The 24,761-nt window shown below is 42.4% G+C and overlaps 1 pseudogene; it reads right to left on the bottom strand.

Annotated features, from left to right (window-relative positions):
- Nucleotides 1-22,773: 22,773 nt before the first annotated feature.
- Nucleotides 22,774-23,511, bottom strand: LOC146194689 (uncharacterized; annotated as a pseudogene).
- Nucleotides 23,512-24,761: the final 1,250 nt, after the last annotated feature.

Here is a 24,761-nt window from a genome sequence, read left to right as displayed (position 1 = left end):
TATAACTGTGAGACATTCTTTATATTGCCGCATTCCTAATCCCTCTTGTGGCGCCGTCATGTGGCCAGATTGGTTTACCGACGTTTTAGCTGGCCTTAGCCACGCTAGTGACCCCGGCGTTCTTCATCTTCCTCCCTCAAGCTCCTTCCAGCGTTGCCGCGTCACTGTGAAAAAACCCACCTTCTAACCTTCTGGCCGTTTGACGGTGACATTTGGTGGAACAGCCGGGTATCGTCCCATGTACGCTGACTTCGAGGGCACCCTTGAAGCCAGTTCCGAGTGCGTGGATACAACACCTGTGCACAAGGCGAGTCGTCGTCGTTGAGGCCTACAGCCTGAGTTCAGCGGCGTGAGAACACTTCCAAGAGCTATGATGTCTACCTCGAGTAGCCATCCTCCTCAGCAGGCTGGACCGGTGCCGCCGTTTGTCCTACGCACACCTCGGTCACCACCTACGTTCCATAGTGATAGGTTAGAGGACGTTGAAGACTGGTTGGCCAGTTTCGACCGTACGGCGGGCTTCAACCAGTGGGACGGAGAGCGCCAGCTACGAAACGTCTGCTCCGCATTGCTGGATTCGGATTTCATGTGTTCGCTCTTAGACACTCAATGAAAGAGGGGAAAAACAAAAATTCAGCATTTCGGTATGCGTAGATCAAGCATTTATCACGAAGCTTCACACCTGAGCCTGAATTCGGCACCCAAAACGAAATAACAGCACGTACAAAAAATGTTCTGTAACCTTCTATCTGTTATTTCCTATTTAAAAGCAGAAATTGTTCAGTATTAAGGATTAGAACAAATTTACAAGAATTTATTTTAAGGGTATCGTACTATATGTTTTTTTTTCTGTTTTCGATGCCTCGGGAAAAAAAACGAGAATAAAACGTTTTTTTTCTAAACTCCCACCTTTTTTCCAAGCCCTTCAATTTCTTCTGCCAATACGTTCTGACGGTTGAATCGAGTTCGAACATGTTCAAAAAGAAAGAAAATAAACACATGGTACTCTTTTTTTACTCCACGTATTTTTTAATACTGCCAGCTTCGCCAAATACATTTCATCATGTCCGTCTTGCCAGCATCGCAAGCGTTCAACATTCCCTCCTGCTGGCCTGCTGCAACCTCTACCTTGCCCATCTGTACCTTTTGACACGGTCGCCATTGACTCGTTTGGTCCTCTTCGTTTGACGTCAGACGGCAACCGTTGGGTTGTCACTGCCATCGACCATCTAACGCGGTACGCTGAAACCGCCCCTCTTCGCTCCGGTGCCACCTCTGAATTCGCCGATTTTTTCCTGCGTGCGATAGTTTTGCGTCATAGAGCTCCCCGTATTCTCCTTAGTGACCGTGAAAAGACATTTCCTTCTCAAGTCCTTGAATAAGTACTGCGCTTAGTCAACCAACATCCATAAGACTTCTTCTAGCTACCACCCTCAGACGAATAGACTCATCGAGCGGTTTCACCGCACATTGTCTGACACGATATCCATGTACATCGCTCCTGATCACCGGAACTGAGACAACGTTTTACCTTTCGTCACCTACGCCTATAATTCCGCTCTTCAGCACACTACTGATTATAGCCCTTTCGTTTTAGTTTATGGCCGTCAACCATCGACAGTATTCGACACGACTTTCTTCTCTGCTCCCTCCTCTACGTCTGAATCTCTGGGCGAACAGTTTGCCACTCGTATGGCCCAGTGTCGCCAACTTGCCTGTTTGAACACTGAAGATCCCCAAAAAGAACACAAAGCCCTGTATGATCAACGCCATCAAACTCCCTCCTTTTACCCCGGTGATGAAGTTCTCCTGTGGACACCAGTCCATATTCCTGGCCTGTGTAAGAAGTTCCTCCATCGTTATATTGGCCCATCGTTACATGGCATTGGCGACGGCACGGAAGAAGCACTGCCTGAATACTGCTTGCTTTTTCGGCAGATTGAACATGATTCAACCAGAAATCGACTGTCCGAACACCCTGTACGTGTCGACACAAGCGACACAAGAAGATCACCAAAGATCAAGGGATGTGTCAAGAGTGCAGCGCTGATCATCGGAATCTGCAGCATCAGTGGCAGAATCAGTACCAGACGTCACTGCAACAAAGCTACAAAAGCTGCGAGTGACTACCGGGTTCCTCACTTGGCATGGCAACGGAACGGAGGGAGCACTGTCTGAATACTGCTTGCTTTTTCTGCAGATTTTACGTGAATCAACCAAAAATTGACTGTCCGAACGCCCTGTACCTGTCGACACAAGCGACACAAGAAGATCACCAACGATCAAGAGGTGTGTCAAGAGTGTGGCGCTGATCATCGGAATCTGCAGCATCAGTGGCAGAATCAGCACCAGACGTCACTGCAACAAAGCTACAAAAGCTGCGAGCGACTACCGGGTTCCTCACTTGGCATGGTGACGGCACAAAAGTAGCACTGTCTGAATACTGCTTGCTTTTTCTGCAGATTTTACGTGATTCAACCGGAAATTGACTGTCCGAACGCCCTGTACGTGTCGACACAAGCGACTCAAGAAGATCACCAAAGATCAAGGGATGTGTCAAGAGTGCAGCGCTGATCATCGGAATCTGCAGCATCAGTGGCAGAATCAGTACCAGACGTCACTGCAACAAAGCTACAAAAGCTACGAGCGACTACCGGGTTCCTCACTTGACATGGCGACGGAACGGAGGGAGCACTGTCTGAATACTGCTTGCTTTTTCTGCAGATTTTACGTGATTCAACCGGAAATTGACTGTCCGAACGCCCTGTACCTGTCGACACAAGCGACACAAGATCACCAAAGATCAAGGGGTGTGTCAAGAGTGTACGCTGATCATCGGAATCTGCAGCATCAGTGGCAGAATCAGCACCAGACGTCACTGCAACAAAGCTACAAAAGCTGCGAGCGACTACCGGGTTCCTCACTTGCCATGGTGACGGCACATAAGTAGCACTGTCTGAATACTGCTTGCTTTTTCTGCAGATTTTACGTGATTCAACCGGAAATTGACTGTCCGAACGCCCTGTACGTGTCGACAGAAGCGACTCAAGAAGATCACCAAAGATCAAGGGGTGTGTCGTCAAGAGTGTAGCGCTGATCATCGGAATCTGCAGCATCAGTGGCAGAATCAGCACCAGACGTCACTGCAACAAAGCTACAAAAGCTGCGAGCGACTACCGGGTTCCTCACTTGGCATGGTGACGGCACAGAAGTAGCACTGTCTGAATACTGCTTGCTTTTTCTGCAGATTTTACGTGATTCAACCGGAAATTGACTGTCCGAACGCCCTGTACGTGTCGACACAAGCGACTCAAGAAGATCACCAAAGATCAAGGGGTGTGTCTAGAGTGTAGCGCTGATCATCGGAATCTGCAGCATCAGTGGCAGAATCAGCACCAGACGTCACTGCAACAAAGCTACAAAAGCTGCGAGCGACTACCGGGTTCCTCACTTGGCATGGTGACGGCACAGAAGTAGCACTGTTTGAATACTGCTTGCTTTTTCTGCAGATTTTACGTGATTCAACCGGAAATTGACTGTCCGAACGCCCTGTACGTGTCGACACAAGCGACTCAAGAAGATCACCAAAGATCAAGGGGTGTGTCAAGAGTGTAGCGCTGATCATCGGAATCTGCAGCATCAGTGGCAGAATCAGCACCAGTCGTCACTGCAACAAAGCTACAAAAGCTGCGAGTGACTACCGGGTTCCTCACTTGGCATGGCGACGGCACGGAGGGAGCACTGTCTGAATACTGCTTGCTTTTTCTGCAGGTTATTACTGAGACTGTCCTTCTAGAACCGTAACGCGATTTTTTGTTGTCGCCATTGCCAAGTGGTTAAAAGTTGTGTCTATCTTTGTCTGCTTAAAAAAGTCCGGCTCTAATGGCGAAAGACCTGGCAAACATAGAAGAACAATTAAGACGACAGTTTGCCCAGTTAAAGGATGATTTTCAGCAGGAAATAAAACCTGCTCGCATGTCACTGGAAAGGGATACACGAAGTGATATCCGAGAGTTTCGCAATGAACAAAAAAATTTTACACAGAGCCTTGACTTTGTGCCAGCGGAAATTGAAACTTTGAAACAGCAGCTTGTCATAGAAGCGAAAAAAAAACGCGAAACTGAGCACTGAGAAAGCTAATGCTGAGGAAAAATGTGCTCTGCTAGAAAAAAGAAATGAAGAACTTGAAAGACGAGTTGTCCTACTAGAACAGTACTCGCGGAATGCAAATCTAAAGATTCAGGGAGTTGTGCAGGAAGCTAACGAAATCCTGCCTGCAATTCTTTCCAAAATTGGAAATGTAATCAATGAAAAAATAACTGAAGATGGCGTTGAAAGATGCACCACCTCCCTACCCGTAACAACAGCAAAAGAGATAACATAGTATTCCAATTTAAGTGCCGGTCAAAGAGTGACAGTGCACTCGCGAAAGCCAAAAAGACTAACCTGACGAATAGAGGTCTTGGGTTTGATGACACTGATACAGTGTATATTAATGAGCACCTTTGTCCTGTCATGAAAAAGCTGCTTAGCTTGGCTAAAAAACAGAAAAAAGAACATGGCTGGAAATTTGTGTGGGTCCGCGATTTAAAAGTCTTCGCTCGGAAACATGAAACCTTCAAAGTTCTTCGTCTGCAAAGTGAAAATGAGATTGAAAAGGTACAGTAGGGCCAAATAAACGGTCTTGAATGTAACATCTCATCATTCAAGATGGCTTTACAACCTCCTGATATAAACGACTGCATAAAAACGTTAAATGTCAAAGGTCTCAAGTGTTTTCATTTGAACATGCGTTCAAGCCGTAACAAAGAAGATACGCTGGCACTTTTTCTTTCAAATTTTATCTTCACTTTTGATGTCATTATGTTAACAGAAACATGGTCTAAGGCAGAGTGTGATGCCATAACTGACGTAAATTATGAGACATTTGTCTTAAACCGCACAAATATGCGAGGCGGTGGTATACAACTCAACGTCAAAAAATCCATCCAGTGTGACATACTGCACCAATTCACTGTGATTAATGACTGCGTTGAATGCCTTGCTGTTGCAAGTGAACCCTATATATTTGCTGTGGTTTACAGGCCACCTCTAGGCTGTGTGAAGAATTTTTTTGGATTATCTTGAAGCACTGCTTGAATTCACGAACAAGAATGAGTACACATTAATCCTCGGGGGAGATTTTAACATAGACTTGCTTCACTCGTTACCCTCAAAACACCTGTTTGAAACAGTTCTTTCCTCGCATGGTATCAATAACGTGGTTCACGCTCCCACAAGGATAGCAGTCGATTCTTGCACACTAATAGATGTATTTATGACAAATCTACCAGAGCATGAAGTTACAGCAGGCACACTAGCATGGAATATTAGCGACCACTTGCCAGTTTTTCTTTTTTTGCTTAGCGAAAGACGCCTAAACATAGCCCTACCTTAAACCTCCCGACCAGAAAGATTCAGAGTATCAGTGAAACAACGATTAACAGCTTCCCTTTTAGACTAGAGCAAACGGACTTCAGCCACGTCTATAGCTCATCAACAGCTGACGATGTCTATAATAACGTTTTGACTATATTAATTGAAGCATACTCTCAGTCAATTACTTTTGTTAGTGTAAAACATGCAAAAAGATCTCGTAAGCCATGAATTACTAAAGAGTGTTTAAAAACGATAAAGAAGAAAGACAAACTCTACAACAAATTTTTGAACACTCGTGATAAAGACGATTGGAAAACATTCAAGAAATTTAGAAATAAAACTGATGCTACACTCCGCAAACGAAAACAACAATATCTCCACAACATATTTGAAACCGGTCACAACATGAAATCTGATATGATGTGGAGAAGGTTAAACGAGCTTCTGAACAGAAAACCTCCCAATCAGGGCGCACTTGAACTTTCTATAGATGAAAAAGTTTATAGTGGACTACAACTTGCGGAACAATTTAGCATCTACTTTGTAAACCAGGCAACCAGTGCACACTCTGAGGAAGCATTGACAACTGTGACTAGAATCCTCGATAGTATCTTTCTTTATCCAACTTGCGAAAGCGAAATATTTGAATCATTTATGTCCTTGCGTAATGGTTCTGCATGTGATATTGATAACTTTCAACTAAAGCCTATCGAATTCACAGTAGACTTGCTTGTACAACATCTTAACCATATCTTCAATCTTGCTCTCTCCAAGGGTGTTTTTCCAGCTAAAATGCAAATATCAAAAGTAATAACAATCTTCAAAGGTGGCGATCGCAACAATTTGTCTAACTATCGCCCGATTTCGTTGCTATCCGTATTTTCAAAAGGATTGGAAAAAATCATTCAAACTCTCATCTGCATATTTGTTGACAAGCCCCACATATTTACTCCAACACAATTTGAATTTAGGAAAGGCAAAACGACAGAACTAGCACTACTAGAGCTGAAAGAAATTATACTAAAAGCGTTTGAAGACAAAGAAATAGTGGTTGACATATACAGGGCGTTTCATCTAAGATTTTACCTATTTTTTAAAAATAGGAAAATGAAGTTTTATTGTCGATTCTTTTTTAGCTGTTGTATTAAGAGTAGAGAAAAATCAGGAGCCTTAAAGGGTACTAATTAGCTTAATAATTAACTAAGATTAAATAATTAACTTTTTATTTATACCAGCTAGGAGCTGCTTTCAAATTGCAACAGTGAGCTACCGGTATGAGAATGCCAAATCGTATTTTAAACGACAAGAAACGCGCATTTCTTAAGGACTGCAGCACTGGCAATTCTGGCCACTTTCGACGCACGAAAACGAAACCTAGCAGACGAAGTGCGGAATTGTACGCGCCCACGATTGACGCAGTCGTGACGTCGCCGGGTGAATCAAGCCGTCTGAAGGCGGCTGCTGCCGCTCGTGAAATACTCGTCTGGAGCTGCGTCATCACATCCAGTGGTGCGATATCTGTGCATGTACTGCTTTTCTTTTTATTTCACCCTCTGGGAGCCAAAGCTTGTAGTCAAGAGGGAGGGCTGATTTTTCCATACCATCAGCGCTACGCCCGCACCATGACAAGCTTCGCCCGCAATGCGTTGGTGATATCTCGAGATCCTACCAGACCATGACGCTGCTCCAGGCGCGTATTTCGCGGGCGGCAGGGGCCGCCTCCAGACGGCTGGTTTCTCTCGGTGACGTCACGGCTGCGTCACTCATGGGCGTGCATAAGTGTGCGCCTCGGCTGCTAGGTTTCGTTTTCGTGCGTCGAAAGCGGCCAGAATTGCCAGCGCTGCAGTCCTTAAGAAATGCGCGTTTCTTGTCGTTTAAAATACTATTTGGCGTTCTCACACCGGTAGCTCACTGTTGCAATTTGAAAGCAGCTCCTAGCTGGTATAAATAAAAAGTTAATTAGGTAATCTTAGTTAATTAATAAGCTAATTAGTACCCTTTATGGTTCCTGATTTTTCTCTACTCTTAATACAACAGCTAAAAGAAGAATCGACAATAAAACTTAATTTTCCTATTTTTAAAAAATAGGTAAAATGTTAGATGAAACACCCTGTATATAGACTTCTCGAAAGCGTTTGACCGTCTTAATCATCAAACATTGTTAAAAAAATCTTGAAATATATGAACTGCGATGGACAGCTTTATCACTCATAAAATTGTACCTTCAACACCGAATGCAAATTGTTTCAGTAGGTCACTGCTTGTCATCCTGCAGACCAGTCAATACGGGCGTACCTCAAGGGAGCATTCTTGGCCCTCTCCTGTTTAATCTTTATGTAAATGACATCTTTACAGTTAGCCATATTCCACAATACATATCATATGCAGATGACACTACCTTATTATTTCGAAACACTAACTTTCAAATATTAGAGGCAGAAATTAATAATGCCCTTAAAGACCTACGAAAATGGAGTAAAGCAAACTCCCTAGAGATCAACGTTAAGAAAACAAATGCTGTCATTTTTACACCCAAGCAATCCCCAATACCATATGCTTTGAATTTCACATTAGGGTCTGAAGCAATAGGAATTGTCGACACAGTTAAAACTTTGGGATTATATCTGCACAAGAATAGGTCATGGGACAATCACGTTAACTATATTGTAACAAAAATTTCGAGATCTGTCGGAATTTTATCGAAATTCCGCCCCTTCTTATCACAAGCATTGAAACTACGCTTATACAACTCAATAATTTTTTCTCATATTAGCTATTGCTTTCTTGCATGGGGGACAACAACCCTGACCACTCTGAATCGTGGACATATACTACAAAAAAAGTCGATTCGTCACATGTTAGGGGTCAACTCGCACGCTCACACTGCCGAATATTTTACTCGACCTAATATAATAAATGTACATAATTTATAGTTATACACGCTGGCCAAATAATATAAACAACAGCTCCACAATAACCAGCAAGAACTTAACTCAATAGCAGAATTAAGTACGTCAACAAGCCTTCGCGACTCGCGTTTTTCACAACCATGGAGAATTCCCTTTTCACGCACCGCTTTAGGCTAACAAATGCTCCGTCACTATTTACCAACTTTACTGAACAATCTTCACAGCAGACAAATTGACATTAACTGCACTAAAATCTCTAAGCTAAAAATGTTTCTAGATGAGCAAATATTAAGACAGTAATTGTATGAACACTGTTGGAATTGTACACTTTTGTATTGCTTTACCTGATTGAGTATACCGCTGTTTTTTTTCTTTTTCTTTTACTGTACCTAGAATTGCATAAATGGAAAAGTGATGTGTGAATTACTTTATTTGGTTTGCCTTGTGCAATTTGCAATTTTGTTTTCTTCTGTACTTATAAATCTGCTTCCTGTTAACCGCCTTAAATATAACCGTGTCGTTACCGTATGCAATGTAAAGGGGGCTCGAACGCGATCAAGTGATCTTGTTTCACTTTTTGTTAGAGCCCCCTCCGTTGTTTTGACGGAAATAAACTGAATTTAAATTTGAAATTATACAGCACATCAGCAAACGTCTCCGGTGAACTATCGCGTTATTCCCTCGCACACCGTCGCAGATCGACGTCGTCGCTCCGAAGAGATCGTCCACGTCTCGCGCATGAAGCCTTATGCCCGTCGTCCCTCATCCCTGTAATCAGCAACCAGGGTTGCCGCTCTCTTGTCGGGGGGATTTGTGTGAGCACAGTGTGCAAACTTTCACCTCTTTCATCTGTATAGATCCATCATCATCATCATCTCTGACCGCTGCTCGGAGCGTCGCGCGCTGTGTGCCAGCTGGTACTAGAAAAGAACAGACGTTCGTGCAAGTGCTACCTTACAATATTAATTTTTCTTTGCTGTCCCATTCTCTAATAAAAGCTTAATATTCCCGTAGTAGTATGTCTATAGTTTTGTGTCGTGAAATGTGGTGGTGTCCACTCGATTTCACAAAGATCAGCAGAATGTTTGTAATAAGCGTCCGGCGATTACTGTAGGCTGGGAAAAAAATAATCGGAATTAAGTTCATTAGAAGTTTTTCGTCAATTCTATTATTTCCTTTCTATTTTAGTTTACTCCAATAGTTTTGGAATATGGGACCATTTCTTACGAAAACCTTTGGATTAATGCACGATAGTATTGGACGAATAATTCATGCTCGTATCATCTATTGGATCACAAAAACGGAGCAATACGCACCGGAAGGATGTAATTTCTTGCCCCCTCTGCCTCGTTTTTGTCTCGGGGTCATTATCGTATTTTCCGGAGAGCAGGATTGTTTCGCTCCTGTGGCCACGACGCGACGCGACGTGACCGCGGTCCAGTTGCGCTCCGTGGTTGCCTGCATAGGTGCGCTATATATACGTTCTTCTAGAACCGCTTTGAATCTAGACTGGGAGACTTAATCGTATAGTATACAGTATGACTACTGCCCCGACACATTTCGGAAGCGAAAGATTTTGTGGAAAAAAGTTTTGCTTGTGCATGGTAAGCTTCGGATCGACAATATCTCAAACATTTGGGATCATAACTTGAAATCATGTAAGGAACTAACAATGGACATCGCCACATAGGTGCATCGCCACTCATCTAGTGGTCACAGAAACATCTACGTCTGCTTTTTACCAATACTCGAATCATCGTGAATAAAACCGGCAAACTGGAAAACACTTTAATCTTGCATGTCCCCCACGTTTGTGTAGTAACACGGAAAGTTGGTTGCACGAAGCAATTCGTGATGATGAAATTGTTACACTAGGCTATTGCATATATTGGTGTCACCGCACCGCTTTAATCCGTAATTGGGGCGGCTCCGATCAATTGCTGGCAAGCTGAAGTCCAGTGTCGCTATCGCATTTCTACCACTTAACTGGAAAAAAGGTGAAATTGTTCAAAAAATCATCACTTGAATCAGGAGAACGATCACTTGCACAGAGAGCTATCACTTGCACAGTGGTGATGGTGTCGCCGTTATTACGAGGACTGCTATTGAAACGTCATTGGTAGAAGAGATCAAATCACGCCAATAAGCGTTGCTATTGAAACTAGATACGTGTAAGGAAACCGTATATCTATGTGCAAGTGATCATTCTCCTGATTCAAGTGATGATTTTCTGATCAATTTCATCTTTTTTTTTTTCATTTAAGTGGTAAAAATGCGATAGCGACAGTGGACTTCAGCTTGCCAGCAATTGATCGGAACCGCCCCAATTACGGATGTTCGGCTTCTTGCGATCTGCTACTAGACAATGTACTCTCTTGATCAAATAGTCAAAGAGCCTACTCGTGCAAAAAATATTTTAGACCTGTTATTTATTACCGACAAACTTCTTGAGCGTGCGGTTTCAGTAGAAGGCGATCTCTCTCACCACAAATTGATATTTTTTTTGTTTCTGAATCTGAAACTTTGAAGCCCAAAAAAGAAGCACCATCAAAGAATACGATTAGGGACTACAGCACAGCTGATGAGGTCAGAATAATTTGTTATTAGGTGAACAGTTTTCTAGCACCTCCCGTGAAATCAAAGGCTCGTGGCAGCTTTTTTGTCGTGCGGTTCAGTTCTGTATTGCAAAGTCTGTCCCACTGAAGAAATTAGACAAGCGCCGTCATAACCCTAAATTACTAGGGATATTATGCCCGCCAAACGTAAAAGAAAGAAGCCAAGAAAGCAGGGGAAAATGGGTACGCGGGAATTTTTGGAGCTAATACAAAAGCTCTTATTGGACATTCATCAAGCTCGGCACCAGTTTTTTTTTTTTTTTTATGAAAGCCTTGCAGAATTCATTACATCGGACCCAGGCATGTTTTGGCGTTGCCTAGGTAAGAGTAAAGAAGTTCTGAAAAATAAAGTCCAAGGTGAAAAGATAACGAATGTAACCGAGATAGCTCCACCACTTTAATAGATATTCCGAAAGTGTTTATTCTACGCACGAGGAGTGCAAGATTCTAGTATCAGCTCCTCGCGACCGTAGTGAGTTAGTAGTAACACGAGAAGGGGTTTTGGCTATGTTAATAATTTTGAATCATAAAAAGGCTACCGGACATGACTAGATACAAAACATGTTTCTAAAACGCTGCGCGGAACAAGTTTCCGGCTTTCTGACGAATATTTTCAATTTGTCCCTTCAAAAGGGTGAGATACTGCAAGATTGAAGCAAGGCGCGTGTAGTTCCCATCTTTAAAAAAGAGGGTTGCCTTTCAGTAACTAATTAGAGCCAGCGTCAACAACACGTATCTGCTGCCAGTTGCCGGAGCATCTTGTAGTCAATTATGTGCATGAATTGTTAGATCGAAAAAATATCTTGACGAAACACAAACACGGATTTAGGAGGAACATGTCGACTGTCACCCAGCTGGTGTCTACTGTTCATGAATTCTCGCGAGTGCTTAATGTTTCCGGACAAATTGATGTGTTGTTTTTGGATTTTCGCAGTCCTTGATAGGATGCCAGGTAGAAAATTGCTATTTAAATTAGAGAAAATTGGAACACCGCATGATATAATTGAGTGGATAAAGGCATATCTTAGCGATAGATCACAGTTTGTTGACATTGTGGGTTGTTCATCTGCTGTACTGCGCGTTTCTTGTGATGTCCCACAGGGCAGCGTGTTAGGCCCGCTTTTGTTTTACAATTTATGCTAATGATTTCATTGATGCACTGAATAACGATAGATTATTTGCTGATGACTGTGTTGTTTTTAAAGAAATATTATCCATAGATGATCATGCCCTATTGCAAAATGCACTTGTTGAGATTGACCGTTGGTGCAAGATATGGGGCATGAAACTTAACGCGGAGAAAACAGTGCTGTTACGGATTACTTAAAAACAAAAACGCCCAGCATTTTTTTATAGGCTTCAGGATAGTTTAGTTAAGGAGGTTGAGCATTATAAGTATTTCGCTGTTACACTCACGAGCAATCTTTCATGGTCCAGTCCCATATCAGACACCTGCAGTTTTCCATTAAGAAAATTGTGGTTTATCAAGGGGAAACTTAAAATGGCTCCGATTAAAACAAGGTTGCTCGCCTATGATACATTTATTAGGACAAATCTCGAATATGCGGCGTAAATTGAGACCCTCAGAACAAAAAAGGCATAAACAAGTTAGAGCGAGTACCGAGAAAAGCTATTCGCTTTGTATTTAACAAATACAAAACGGTGCTAGATACCTCATCACTGCTGATGAAGCAATGCGGTATCCTCAATTACAGACTGCCAGAAGAGTTAACAAGTTAATCATTTTACACAAAATTCTTACAGGTATTGTAAGTATAGATGCATGTAATTGCATAAATCGATCTACAGCGCGAAGAACCAGAGATAGCCACATTAATTCCTTAGTCTCAATCTTTGTACGCACGGAAGCATTCAAACACAGGTTTTTTCCAAGAACCATCAGAGACTGCAATTCCTTGCCAGCAAAAAGAAAAAAGAAAAGCAACTGAATCAAAGAATTTCGCAAAGCTACTGGAAGATTATCTCATGTAATTTTTCAAGTCTGTATTCTGATTGCCAATCATTCACCACGGTTTTCTCCAAGATTTTTGCATATTGTTGCGCGTTTTCGTTTCGGTCTTGAGCATTATATATGTATCATGTATCAAGCTTGCAGCTAGTTTTTGTGTATTAATTGCGCCACTCCTGCCTGAGCCGAAGGCTTGCATGCATTTGTAAATAAATAATTCAATCAATCAATAAGATATATTTTACAGAATTTAAAACATACAAAGAAGCACGCACAATCCAGGCAAATTTGGCAATCGCTTTTTCTGTTTTCACGTTGATTCGAGTGCGCGTTTATCGCCTGTGTTGGCGCGTTGTGAAGGAGGAAAAACTGGTGCAATCTACTGCACATAACATTGCTCACCGAGGTCTCGGAGCTGTACTTCTTCATCAAAAGTGTGTTGCAATCCGTAAATAGGTCGAGTAGATGCGCAGATGTTATTGTTGCAAGTTTTATAAATTATCATTGAGCGGTTTCAAAAACGTTAATTTTCAGACATCGCTAGTACCTTTTAAAACATGGAGAGCTTTGTCCAAGCAATTTTTGGAATTGGCCTTGTCATATAGTCCGGATTAGCGATCCGTAACTTTCTCCGACACCTCGTCAACATTTATCAACGCGCCTGTTGTGCACGTTACGGGCTGTGGATTGCCTCGCATTTGTTGCTGTCCTCGATGGCGTACGCCATAGCATATACGACGCATAAGAGGAATATTTGGTTACTATCTTCTTTCGCATCGAAACCGGCAAAATGCCAGGTTTATCACCGGTGCCGTGCTGAAAAAGGGAGTGGAAGGGGGCAAGTTATATCAGACAACTGAAAGGAAATAAAGGGAAAAACGTGTACGTTGCAAATCTGCTTTAGTTATCCACGCGCTGCCAGACAATACTGGGGTAAGTTGTGGTTTCTGCGCAGGAAGCTAGCAGAGGCCAACGGCAAGCTTATTTCTACGTATGCGTGCTGAACAAAGAAAGAAAAGAAGAAGAAAGCTGAAGGCGGGATGTTCTTTGTCTTGTCGAGTTTATTTTTCTCGTTTTTTTGTTATATATTTTTTTCAGGTGCCGTGTTTCTGTGCGGGCCTTTGATACAATTTTCGTGTCTTCCTATCCTCCTCCGCAATTTTTTCATCTTTTCTTCCAATCTTTCTGCCCTTTCAAGTCAGCAGTCTGCAACCAACCTCATCGTCTTGTGCATCGGCATCAGTTCTTTCTCGTGGCACATATTCTGGGACTGAAGCCATCGTTCTTGCCACGTGGCTGTCCCAAAGAGCTCTGTCAACCGCGCTTTTCTGGCGGCGCTCATTCGTCTTCGACGACGCGCTCATCCTTCGCCGCATACATGACTCGCTCTCGGAGCGTCCACTTTCGGGCACGCGAGTGGCACTCGATCTTCCTGCTCGCTCCCCCTCCGACTCTCTCCAGGGCCCTGTCCTCATGAATTACGTTAGCGTCTCATGAATTACGTTAGCGTTTGTTGCCGCTTTGCCTCGTCCAAAGTAAACGAGAGGAGGAGGGGGGGGGAGGGGTGCTGTCGGGCTGCCTCGTTATGTGCAGCACCGCGCATATGCTCTCCTGACCGCTAAGCACCCGCTGATGATGCACCGCGGTCATCACGAGTGAAGAGAGCGGCAAAATAAAAGCAAGCGAGAAGTTGTGTATGTCGAGCGGGCACGTGCAGATCATTTATTTTTATCTGATATTTGTGGTTTGTTAGCCGTCAACCCTGAAACAAATCTCCAGGCCGCTGATGCCGTGATCTGACAAGATAACCGGCAGTCCTCTTGATGAGCTGAGGGTACAGCAAAGCATAAAAGCTCGTTGTTTATGTCGCGGTTGTCGTGCCTCTAGGAGCGAAGGGTTAAATTTAGAACACCGATGTTCGAATACTGGTGCAACGCGCAGTTCTCCATCGAAAGAAAAAATAAATATCCATGTGGACTTGGAGGTCGTCCCGTTACCAGTGCCCCCCCCCCCCCCCCCCCCCCCGAGCCAACAACGCACTCCTTTACTTGTACATGGTCTTGCCACCCTGGTGTAATTGGTCGCATCCTATACAATACGTATGCACCAGTGCAATAGTTGGCATCTCTCCTCTCTCTACCCTGCCCTCAGCGGGTGTTAGTGGTAGCTGCTAGCTATAAATAGTTTTATGGAAAACTGCATCCGCCGAAGTAGAGTGAACTTTTCGTAGGTTATTCTTTTATGGTTTGCAACTCCTTATTCTCGTTTAAGTATTTGAAAGTGTTCGCTGAAATAGTCAGTAGGCGTGGCTTTTGTTCCTCCTTCGGAATCGAATCTTATATATGCAGTTCTCCAGTTTGCAATGCAATTTTCAAATAGTTCACCTTGGCTTGGCACCGACGTTCGGGTGATTGATAGATAATACGTGTAGAACACTAATTTATGTTCAATTTAGCTTATTGAGTTCTTTTTACAAAGAGTAGTGGACACTGAGAACATAATATAGTAGCTGCAGTTTGAGTCGCGAGTGCTTTTGCGTTGCCAGGCTACGCACAATGCTGCATTGTCAGGGCATTTACAATCTTTCCATCAGTTTTTCTTTTCATATACGTTGCTCAGCTAAGATCTGTATAGCGAGTTTTAGTCGTTATCGCAAATGTCGCTACCTCCAGTCATCTGATTGGTGGACACACTAGAACCTGATGTCAGTTAGGTTCTGTCGTTCTTACCAATCAGATAACTCGAAATCAGGGAGGTAGCGGCACTTCAGCTAACGACGCAAACCCGCAATACAGACACCGAAGTCACTGTCGCGAAGTTTCCTGGAAAAAAAAAACACAGGTGCATGGGGAAGGGGTTTTGCACATGCACCGGCCAATGAGGTTATTCCCAAGTTGTGGAGAACGTCTTCGTGTGCCCCTGCCTCCCGCGATTTCAGCTAAATCCAGCAGAGGCTGAAAATTCTGCAAACAAGAAAAATTTGCTCACACACGGGAAACGCCACTTTAGCACTTGGCTGTGCATAACTTTGAGAGCAGTTGTGAACGGCTTTAGCGCTGAACCAAGCCGACTGCAACGCCATGCGCAGTGCAGGATTGAAAAATAAAAGAAACAAGTAGAGGGATTAATTACTACTCGAGATTTCCATCTGGCTCATCGTCACGGTGGACTCACGTGCGAAAGTATGGGAGACGCCTAATCCCTTTCTTTAAGGGTACAACGCGTCAGGTTTAATGGCTCCCGTCTATTGGCCTCGATGGATGGATGGATGAAATATAGGAGCATCCACTTTGAAACGGGGTGGTAGCAGTAACTATCCTGCTCATTGTCCTCCCTATATCTAAATTATTGATTTAGATCGGTTAACTAAACCATCCTTCTATTTATTAAAGTTTAGTTTCTACATTACTAACCTTATGTCACTTCTCTGCTTTTAAGCCACCAATCTTCCAGTCGTTTTTTGCTAGTTTCCACCGCCGGTTTATTCACCGGGCCACTGGTATCTCTAAACCCCAGAGCTTCAGAAACAGCTACTGCGCTTGTATTAACTTCCGGATGGATATCATTACATTTGAGTATAATATGGTCAATTGTTTCACTGGAGTTACCACATACAGCACATGCGTCATCTTCATTGTTAAATTTCTTTTTTTTATCTACGTGTTTTAATACACCCTGATCTAGCTCCAAAAAGTAGGGCACTGCCTCTTGAGTTATCAAAGAAATCTTCCTTCCTGATCTGCATTTTCCACTTTCGGTATAATTCCACACTCTGTTTCTTTTCCATCGAATTTATCCAATTTTTAGCTTCTGTGTTTTTCAAATGTTGCTTAATGCTCTTTATTTCTCCGTCCTTGTTACTAGCATACTTGCTAGTTAGTTTCCTAGTTCTTTTCCTCCATTGTGAGTCAACGCTTTTTAGGTACAGGTATTTAATTACTTTAGCTGCCCATCTGTTACTGTCCAATTTTCTCAGGCGTTCCTCATATAATATTTTACTCTAAGCTTCCCGTACTTCGAAAGATGCCCAGCCCATATCTCCCTGTACCGCCTAATTTGTGGTTTTGCCGCGGGCACCTAGTGCTGATCGTCCAACGGCTCTCTGATTTATTTCTAATGCCGACTGTACCTCTGATTTTAGGCACAAAACCGCATTTCCGAAAGTAAGTCCGGGTACCATAATTTCTTTCCGAATACCCCTCAAAACCTCATACCTGTTGTATACCCACAATGCCTTATGCTTCATTATCCCGGCATTTCTTCGCCCTTTGGCCTTAAGTGATTGCTCATGCTTTCCAATGTATGCCAATCCTTCGTTTACCCATGCTCCCATATATTTATATTCTGCTACTCTAGGTATTTCATGGCCTTGTATTTTAAAACCCTGATCAGTTGAGCCGTTGAACATCATCAGGCCCGACTTAACTGCTCTGAAACTGAAGCCTAGAGCGTCCCCTTCGTCTCCGCAATACTTAACTAGAGTTTGCAATTCTTCCAGACTCTCGGCTAGCAGCACAACATCGTCTGCATACATCAAACCAGGGAGGCGCTGTTATACCGCCTTTCCACCTAACTATATGACAGGTTGAAACCTAGGTTACTGTCTTGTATCCTCCGTTCCAGGTTTATCATGTAAAGCATGAAAGCAGCGGTGATAGAGGACAACTTTGTCTTAATCATTTGCATACTTTGACATCTTCCGTACTTCTTATCCCTTCCCATGTAATTTCTACTTGGTTATTCCGGTATATTTCCGGCAGGAATTACTCTATTACCTCATAACCGATACCTTCTTCTTTTAATATGTTCCACAGGAGTTCCCTGTTTACGTTATCGTACGCCCCGTTTATGTCCGGGCAGGCAAAATACAAAGGTCTATTTTCCACTATAGATATTTCGATGCATTGGGTAAGCACGAACAGGCTATCATCTAAGCGCCTACCATTTCTAAAGCCGTTCTGAAGTTCTCCGAGTATCTTGTTACTTTCTACCCATGCTTTCACCTTTAATTTCACCGCCTGCATGGCCAACCCGTACATACCAGATGTTATGGTAATCGGCCTGTAGGATTTTATGTGCATCCTTTCTCCTTTCCCTTTATAAATCTAATTGATGCCTCGAGATCGAGCAGAGTCGCCACCTAGCTTTGGAATGCCGAAACCCCTGCAGTGGGGATGGCCTCTCGCGTCGTCTGCTCGTGTTGCCATTGCCCGCGTGTGTGTGTCGTGTTGCCGCGGTTGATGTTGCGCCATAGAAAACGAAGAGGACGAGTTTTGGGACGATTAGTAGAACTTTTATCGTTTATTCAATGTCTACAAAGGTGGAAATAACAGTGAAGGGAGGTGACATTGCCTTCAATAGAAAATAAAGCCATTGTTTTCGGAATAGCAGAGCCATGTACCACGACTGACTGCTGACACTGTGGCGCGCACCTCGTAATTGTTTTTGCTTGCCCCTTTTTAGTGCCGCTGCCATTCAAGAACATTATGAACCATATCGGAGATGGTGCTAGATGCCTTATTGAAGGTGATGAAGTCGTGACAGCTGGACAAATCATAGAATGCAGTGTCGTTGCTTCCATATGCAGATCCTCCGGACCGGTACATGTGATCGCATTTGTTTTAGAATCATCGGCGCTCAACAAAGACCCGCACCGTGTTGACCTGAAGATGGCGAGCGAGTCAGAAATTGCAGAACTGAACTACACGTGTCTTGCAGGGTAAAATGACAGTTGTATGTCTGTGAACCGCGCGAGAGCTGCGTGTAAAGGATACTGCAGACGAGAACAAAGAGCAGATAACTAGATTTTGCTCTTAGTTTCTCGTCCGTGTCCACTTTTCGCTCTTTGTTCGCATGAAAGTGTATCATAACTGTGTACGCATGCACGTGTCATATATTTTCTTTCCTGCTTTCTCGCTACTCCGAGTTGGGGCAAGCGGCTGGAACCGCTGCCCATATGAACACGCAAGTTATTCAAGGCACGAATTTTGGGCAACCTTAGAAATAAACATATGACGTTCAAAGTATGGTAAGACTTAGTTCTCGAAAACACAGATAAAGCACGGTGGGCCATCGAGATCAATAAGGTTATGTTTGCAGCACTGAGTAAAAAAAAACGACAATTTTAATGTCAACCTTTAAATTAAAGCTTAGCTCATAAAAATATAACCTAGCAACCATTTTGCATAAATGCTTGTACACTTATGTTTTATGTGCTCATAATTGTATGGCATGGTAACATTTTCGCCAAAACAAAAGGTGACTCCATAAAACTGATGCAGTTTTAATAGTAGTGACATATGCATGATTTGCACAACTTTACCATGCATATTGTGCAATTTTTTTTCAGTGCATCACATAGGTGCAAGTACTGCATTGCTGTACTTATGTACATTAATACGACGAAGCGACTGCCCCTGCTCTCAGCAACTGATCTGCCGCAGTCATGGGGTCAGAATGCCAAATATACAGTCAAGATGAAATATGCACCAACACGATCCATTGACCTCACTTGCTGTCCTGTGGTGTGCGTTGTTAGCCATTCAGTTTAAGCATATCTTTCTGGTGTAATGCACATGTGTTTCGTTTTTCTCCCCATTTGTGATTACAGTACTTTGATAATAACTGCATTTTTTCATTATAATTCATCCTCATTTAATGTAGACCTGCAGTGTAAAAGTGTCACATTTTTCACTTTGTTTCCAGTGCTTAAAAAAGCCTTTTATCTAGTTCCAGAAACCACAGGTCCCTTTACCTCAGGGTGGTGCACTCAAAAGACTCATCAGTGACCATCCGTATGTTTGCACTGCAGAAATGCATACCATCAGAAAAGCAAGACCAGGTAAGCTAATGGGCATACCTTTATTTCTAAGCTCAGAGACATGCAATATGAGATGCGCCTGCTTTTCAAATTACAAGGGAAGGAAACAGTACTATGCTAAAGCCAAGTAAAAGCAAAGCAGTAGCTCCTGCCAAAAAATATTATATTACAAGCAAGAGCTATTGAAGTCAGCACAAAATTTTCCATGACCGAAGTCATGTACTGCAGATAAACAGGAAAGAAAAGGAGTGTTAAAGCAACGATGTTAAATTCATGCCTACTAAACTAATTCGCATCTTCACCTTTTCTTTTTATTATGAGTCTTGATATGTGTGCATGCAGGTTATCAAATTCATGTGATATTCACTCAGGTTTTAAAAGTCAATATATGCTCAGGCAATGAATTGTAAAGGTTTGTTTTATTATACCTTTGGCGGTACAATAACTTGAGCCGATACATACAGAGCACAAAGTAAGGGCCACCTCAGAAAATTTCAGATCGTATTATTAAAAAAAACCTTATTCAAGAGAGCTCTGCAAATGCAAATCATTGGCTAATGTAGTGGACATTGCACAACTCTCAGTATGTTTGAAATGTAAATGATTTCATGACATGGTTGAGATATTTACACTCTCAGATAATAGGCCAGTGAAAATGACTTCTTCTGCAGGCATCAGCATTCCCCATCAGGACAGCACAAGAGAGGCTCAACAAGTGCTGATACCGAAGCCCTTGAGCCTGCTTGAAATGATGAAAAGAACACAAGCAGCAGACTTCGACTCTTTTACTACAGAATTATGCGAATGTTTTAATGAAAATGTGATAAGTGTTATAGAGTTATAGAGCAGTGCAGTTCACAACAATCAGCTAATGCAGAATGGCACAGCTATCGCAGATGTATTACTATCAGTACTGTTTGCCTTTCATTTATAACGAAGGCCAGAAAACTCAATTCCGAGCCATTACCCCACAACCTGGATAGGCAGTACTCCGACAAAGTAACTTTCAGAGTAAAGCTATGAAGAAAGGCACAGAGAAAGAAAATGAGGCAAGGAAAATGTACATAGCACTGATGGCAGTCGATGGGCACAGTGTACCTGTTAAACAGGCTGGATTCGTCATCATGAAAAACTTTCCTGTGATGAGGTGCTCTCCAGATGGTATAATTAAATTTGATCCTTTGTACTGCTCTGCAAAAGAAGCACTTTTAGATATCAAATATCCGCAAAAGGTGGCGAATTCCTTCAGAAAAGATAACCCCAAACCCACATATATGACCCAAATACAAGTGTAAATGGGTATTCTTGGTATTCCGAGATGTGTTTTTTTTTGTTTACCAGTCCCCAGGAATGTGAAAACTGTGTTCCATAAATTTTGATTAGAAGTACTTTGAGAATTTCCGAAGGGCTGATTATGTAATTTACAAGGACAACCTATTCAATGCTCTACGTGCAGATTGATGCTATTGTGTTATTTGTTTGCGCCAGGGTCTTTTCCCAGTTTTTAAAAGATTTTGGACCAACTAGCTCGGCAACATGCTTTATTGATGCTATTGTGTTTGCAATAAACATGGCAGATGCCAGCCTTCCACTACAGAAAATCATGTGATTTATGCACACCTGCATCTGTTACTATCACATAGTTTTGCAACAGTGTGTCACATTTTATTGACAGAGGTGTTTTGGAGACATAAGCGAATACATATATATGGATGTACATATAATACATATATGGATCAGAAATCTAATCATCTTAGTGATGTCCACTTCATGACAAGGACCACTGCCACTGGCCTTTAATTAGCCCTGTTGTGCTAGTTGCTGCTACGGTATGATGGCTTATTTCATGATTGCATCTGTTTACCTGACTATGCTGCCCGTTCCTTAAGTACTGTTTTCCCGTAACAGACTATCATTTATCCTCTTAGATACTTGCTCTTCCAGGCTGTCATCTTTTTAGCATTACCCTAATCATTTCCTTTATCATAGCTCAATCTAGAATATGGGAGAAATATGGGAGAGGCCTTCGCCCTGCAGTGGGTATAATCAGGCTGATGATGATGATGATGAATCTGATTTCAGTCCTTTTCATCGGCCTTGTAGTTTCTATTACAAGTCAGTAGTAACAAGACACAAGTCATGCCTCATTAATATGGGCCCTGTAATTTTGAACAACTTGAATTATAGACAGTTATTCTGAAGCCAAAACCTTTTCAATGTTTCTATGCCTCATTAATATGTAAACTTGAACAAACAATGGAGAAGAGGGCACAGGGACAATTGGGGCCCATGCAGTTTTGTTGCTTTAATGGATGTTGAATTATCTGAAATTTGAGTATAGGCCTGTTTAAAAATGTAACTGTAAATGTGAAAATGAATAAGTGATTAATGCTCTTTTTTGTGATGTCATGCTTTAGAGCGTGAAGTGGCTCTATCAGCCAGTCCACCTTAACATTTTTGTGCAGGGATAGCTGTGAAGAAAACTTTTTGAAGATTGTTCAATCTAGGAAGCCAAATTCAGTCTGCTTCAGCTGAAACCGTATGCCGATATCATGTACGTGAACAGTTGTTGTAGAAGTTTTCCTTTAATCTAGGAAGACAAATTGAGTCTCCTTCAGCTGCGACTGTGTCGATATCATGTATGTGAACACTTGCAGAAATTTTCATTTACCACAATACGCCATAAAGCTATGATAGGCCACTACACACATGAAGTTGCACCGCATTATTTCAGTCATATCGGGTGTACGGGGTAAGTTTCTTGTAGTTTCAAAAATCAACTAACTTCAACTTTGCTGGCCACCTTTATGCACACAATCTGACTGTAATCAAAACGTATTTTTAAAGAACATTTTTCCTTTGCAATTCATTATTATGGACGACTTGCTTCACGGGAAGTTTTGCTTGCTTACCAAACTGCCAATATTAATTAGGCTTGGCTACGTTACATTTCAGAGACACCATAAAAGTGCTGTTCATAATATGAGTGCCTATGGAATGCTCTTTCTGCCCTGCAGCAAATACAATACTCATCACCTCATCCTAAGCAGAATTTGGCAAGAATTTCTGCTCACTCAGGATAGGCCTCGACAAATTTACAACTGCAGCAAGCAAAGAACACTCTCATCGAATACAGGGAGAAGCTGGAGAGGAAACGTTTGCAATATTTTGAACGCTTTTAAACGCTGAATTACTCTTTCTACATGTACATGAACTCGAGCTATTGCTTGATTGCGATGAGCCTCTCATTCTTCCAACTGCTTGCTCTGTTTTAAGAAAGGAGGCCTGTCCATTGTCACCTTTGCCTCATTGCAAAGTTTTTGAATCAATAATCCCTTGTCGACCATCACATGATCTGTGTATGGCATGCACATGTTCAAAATATCGGAAAGAGCAGTCAGCTGTGTATCAGAGCTGCGGCCTCCATATGCATGACCAAAAATGCTTATCAAGCTACTAGGAGCACATCCTACAAGAATTTTCAGCGTGTAGCCCTTTTTGTAATGGCTATACATCAATTGCCTTGAAGTAAGGTCGCCAGGTCTTTCAAAGGGAACTTCTGTGCAGTCAAGAATGAATCTAGTGTTCTTTTACTGCTTGAAATACACTGAGATTTTCTATTACTGATTCTTTTGAAGGAAAAAAGATTGCTTCAGCGAGTGCTCGTGAAAGAATACACACGGCATTTCTTATAATACCTGCAACAGTTGTTCTGTGGATGGAAAACAAAAGAGACGGGAAGCTAAAGTTGACATTGTGATACAACTTGATAAACACCATCAACACTGTGTCCTCGTCACTCAGTGCAAACCCTCTTGGTATGCAGAGCTTGCGGAGAGCTGAAAATTCAGCAATAATATTGCTGCTGCAGCCTAGCCCCTTCAATGTACGAATTTTCTCCGCATCCTGTATGAGCTCGAATGATAGCAGGGGCTTCTGTCGACCACGTTAAAAAGGTAGAGTGGCCTGTACACAGGCATCTCTAAGTCTTCCAGCCTGCATGCATACCACTGAGGCAAACTGTTGTAAAATGTTATCTGGAGGCACTGTAAAGAAAGACATCTAATATATTTAACATTGTCACAATAAAGGCAGTCAGTACTTTCAGGTATAACAGAGCTTCGGATGCTACCAGCATCATGTCATCCAACAAGAATGTTTAAGCACTAGTGCATTGAGGGTAAACAGCGCAAAAAAGACGAGGACGAATGAAGTACACAAACGAGCGCTGACTTTCAACTCGCTTTACTGCTTGTTCCGCGAAAATATATACATGGAACAAACAACAAAAGAAAACGTGAAGACACTGATAATCAAAGATACATAATATCTCCAGCTGCGGATGACAACAGCGGCGTCATTGCCTTGCATTCAGAAACCTCATTTCCTTCGCTGTTAGAGCCACCGAAGCACTACTAACACAATCATCATCTATCTTCGCGATTTCAACGGCTTCCAGAATTTCACGGGTTAGCTGATTGCGGTGTTTCTTTATCACTCTCGTTTGTTCAAATTGAGGCGTGCAATTATCACAATCCCTGCAGTGAATGCCAAGGTGCCCTTTCACTGCTTCGTGCATATTGTAATGATGTTCTTTGAGGCGTTCATTGAGGCAACGTCCCGTCTACCCGATATATTGTTTACCGCAAGAAAGCGGAATAGTATAAACAACACTTTTCTGACAGGGCACAAACTGTTTTTTGTGTCTAACTGAGCAACGTTGTGCAACGAACGCGGCGTTGTTAACTTTCTTGCAAATCATCACCAGCTTGTTGGGTGCCGAAAGGGCGACTCTGATATTAAATCGGCTTCCTATTTTCTTCAACTTGTGTGAAACCCTCAATGGATTACCAACTTGCCCAAGCGTCTGTTTTAAGCACTAGTGCACCATCTCTCAAAATAACAACTCTAACAAACTAAGTAAAGCATTACAGTAATTGGGAATATGTCATGCTCTATTGTGTTCTCACTGCAGAATGCCTACAAGAAGCATGAAACATCATGAAAAATGAGCTTAGTGAGGTTAAAAT

This window comes from Amblyomma maculatum, chromosome 3 (assembly GCF_055883805.1).
Source record: "Amblyomma maculatum isolate TAMU_Amacu chromosome 3, ASM5588380v1, whole genome shotgun sequence".
NCBI classification, from domain to species: Eukaryota; Metazoa; Arthropoda; class Arachnida; order Ixodida; family Ixodidae; genus Amblyomma; species Amblyomma maculatum.
This window is presented reverse-complemented; position numbering and strand designations above follow the sequence as displayed.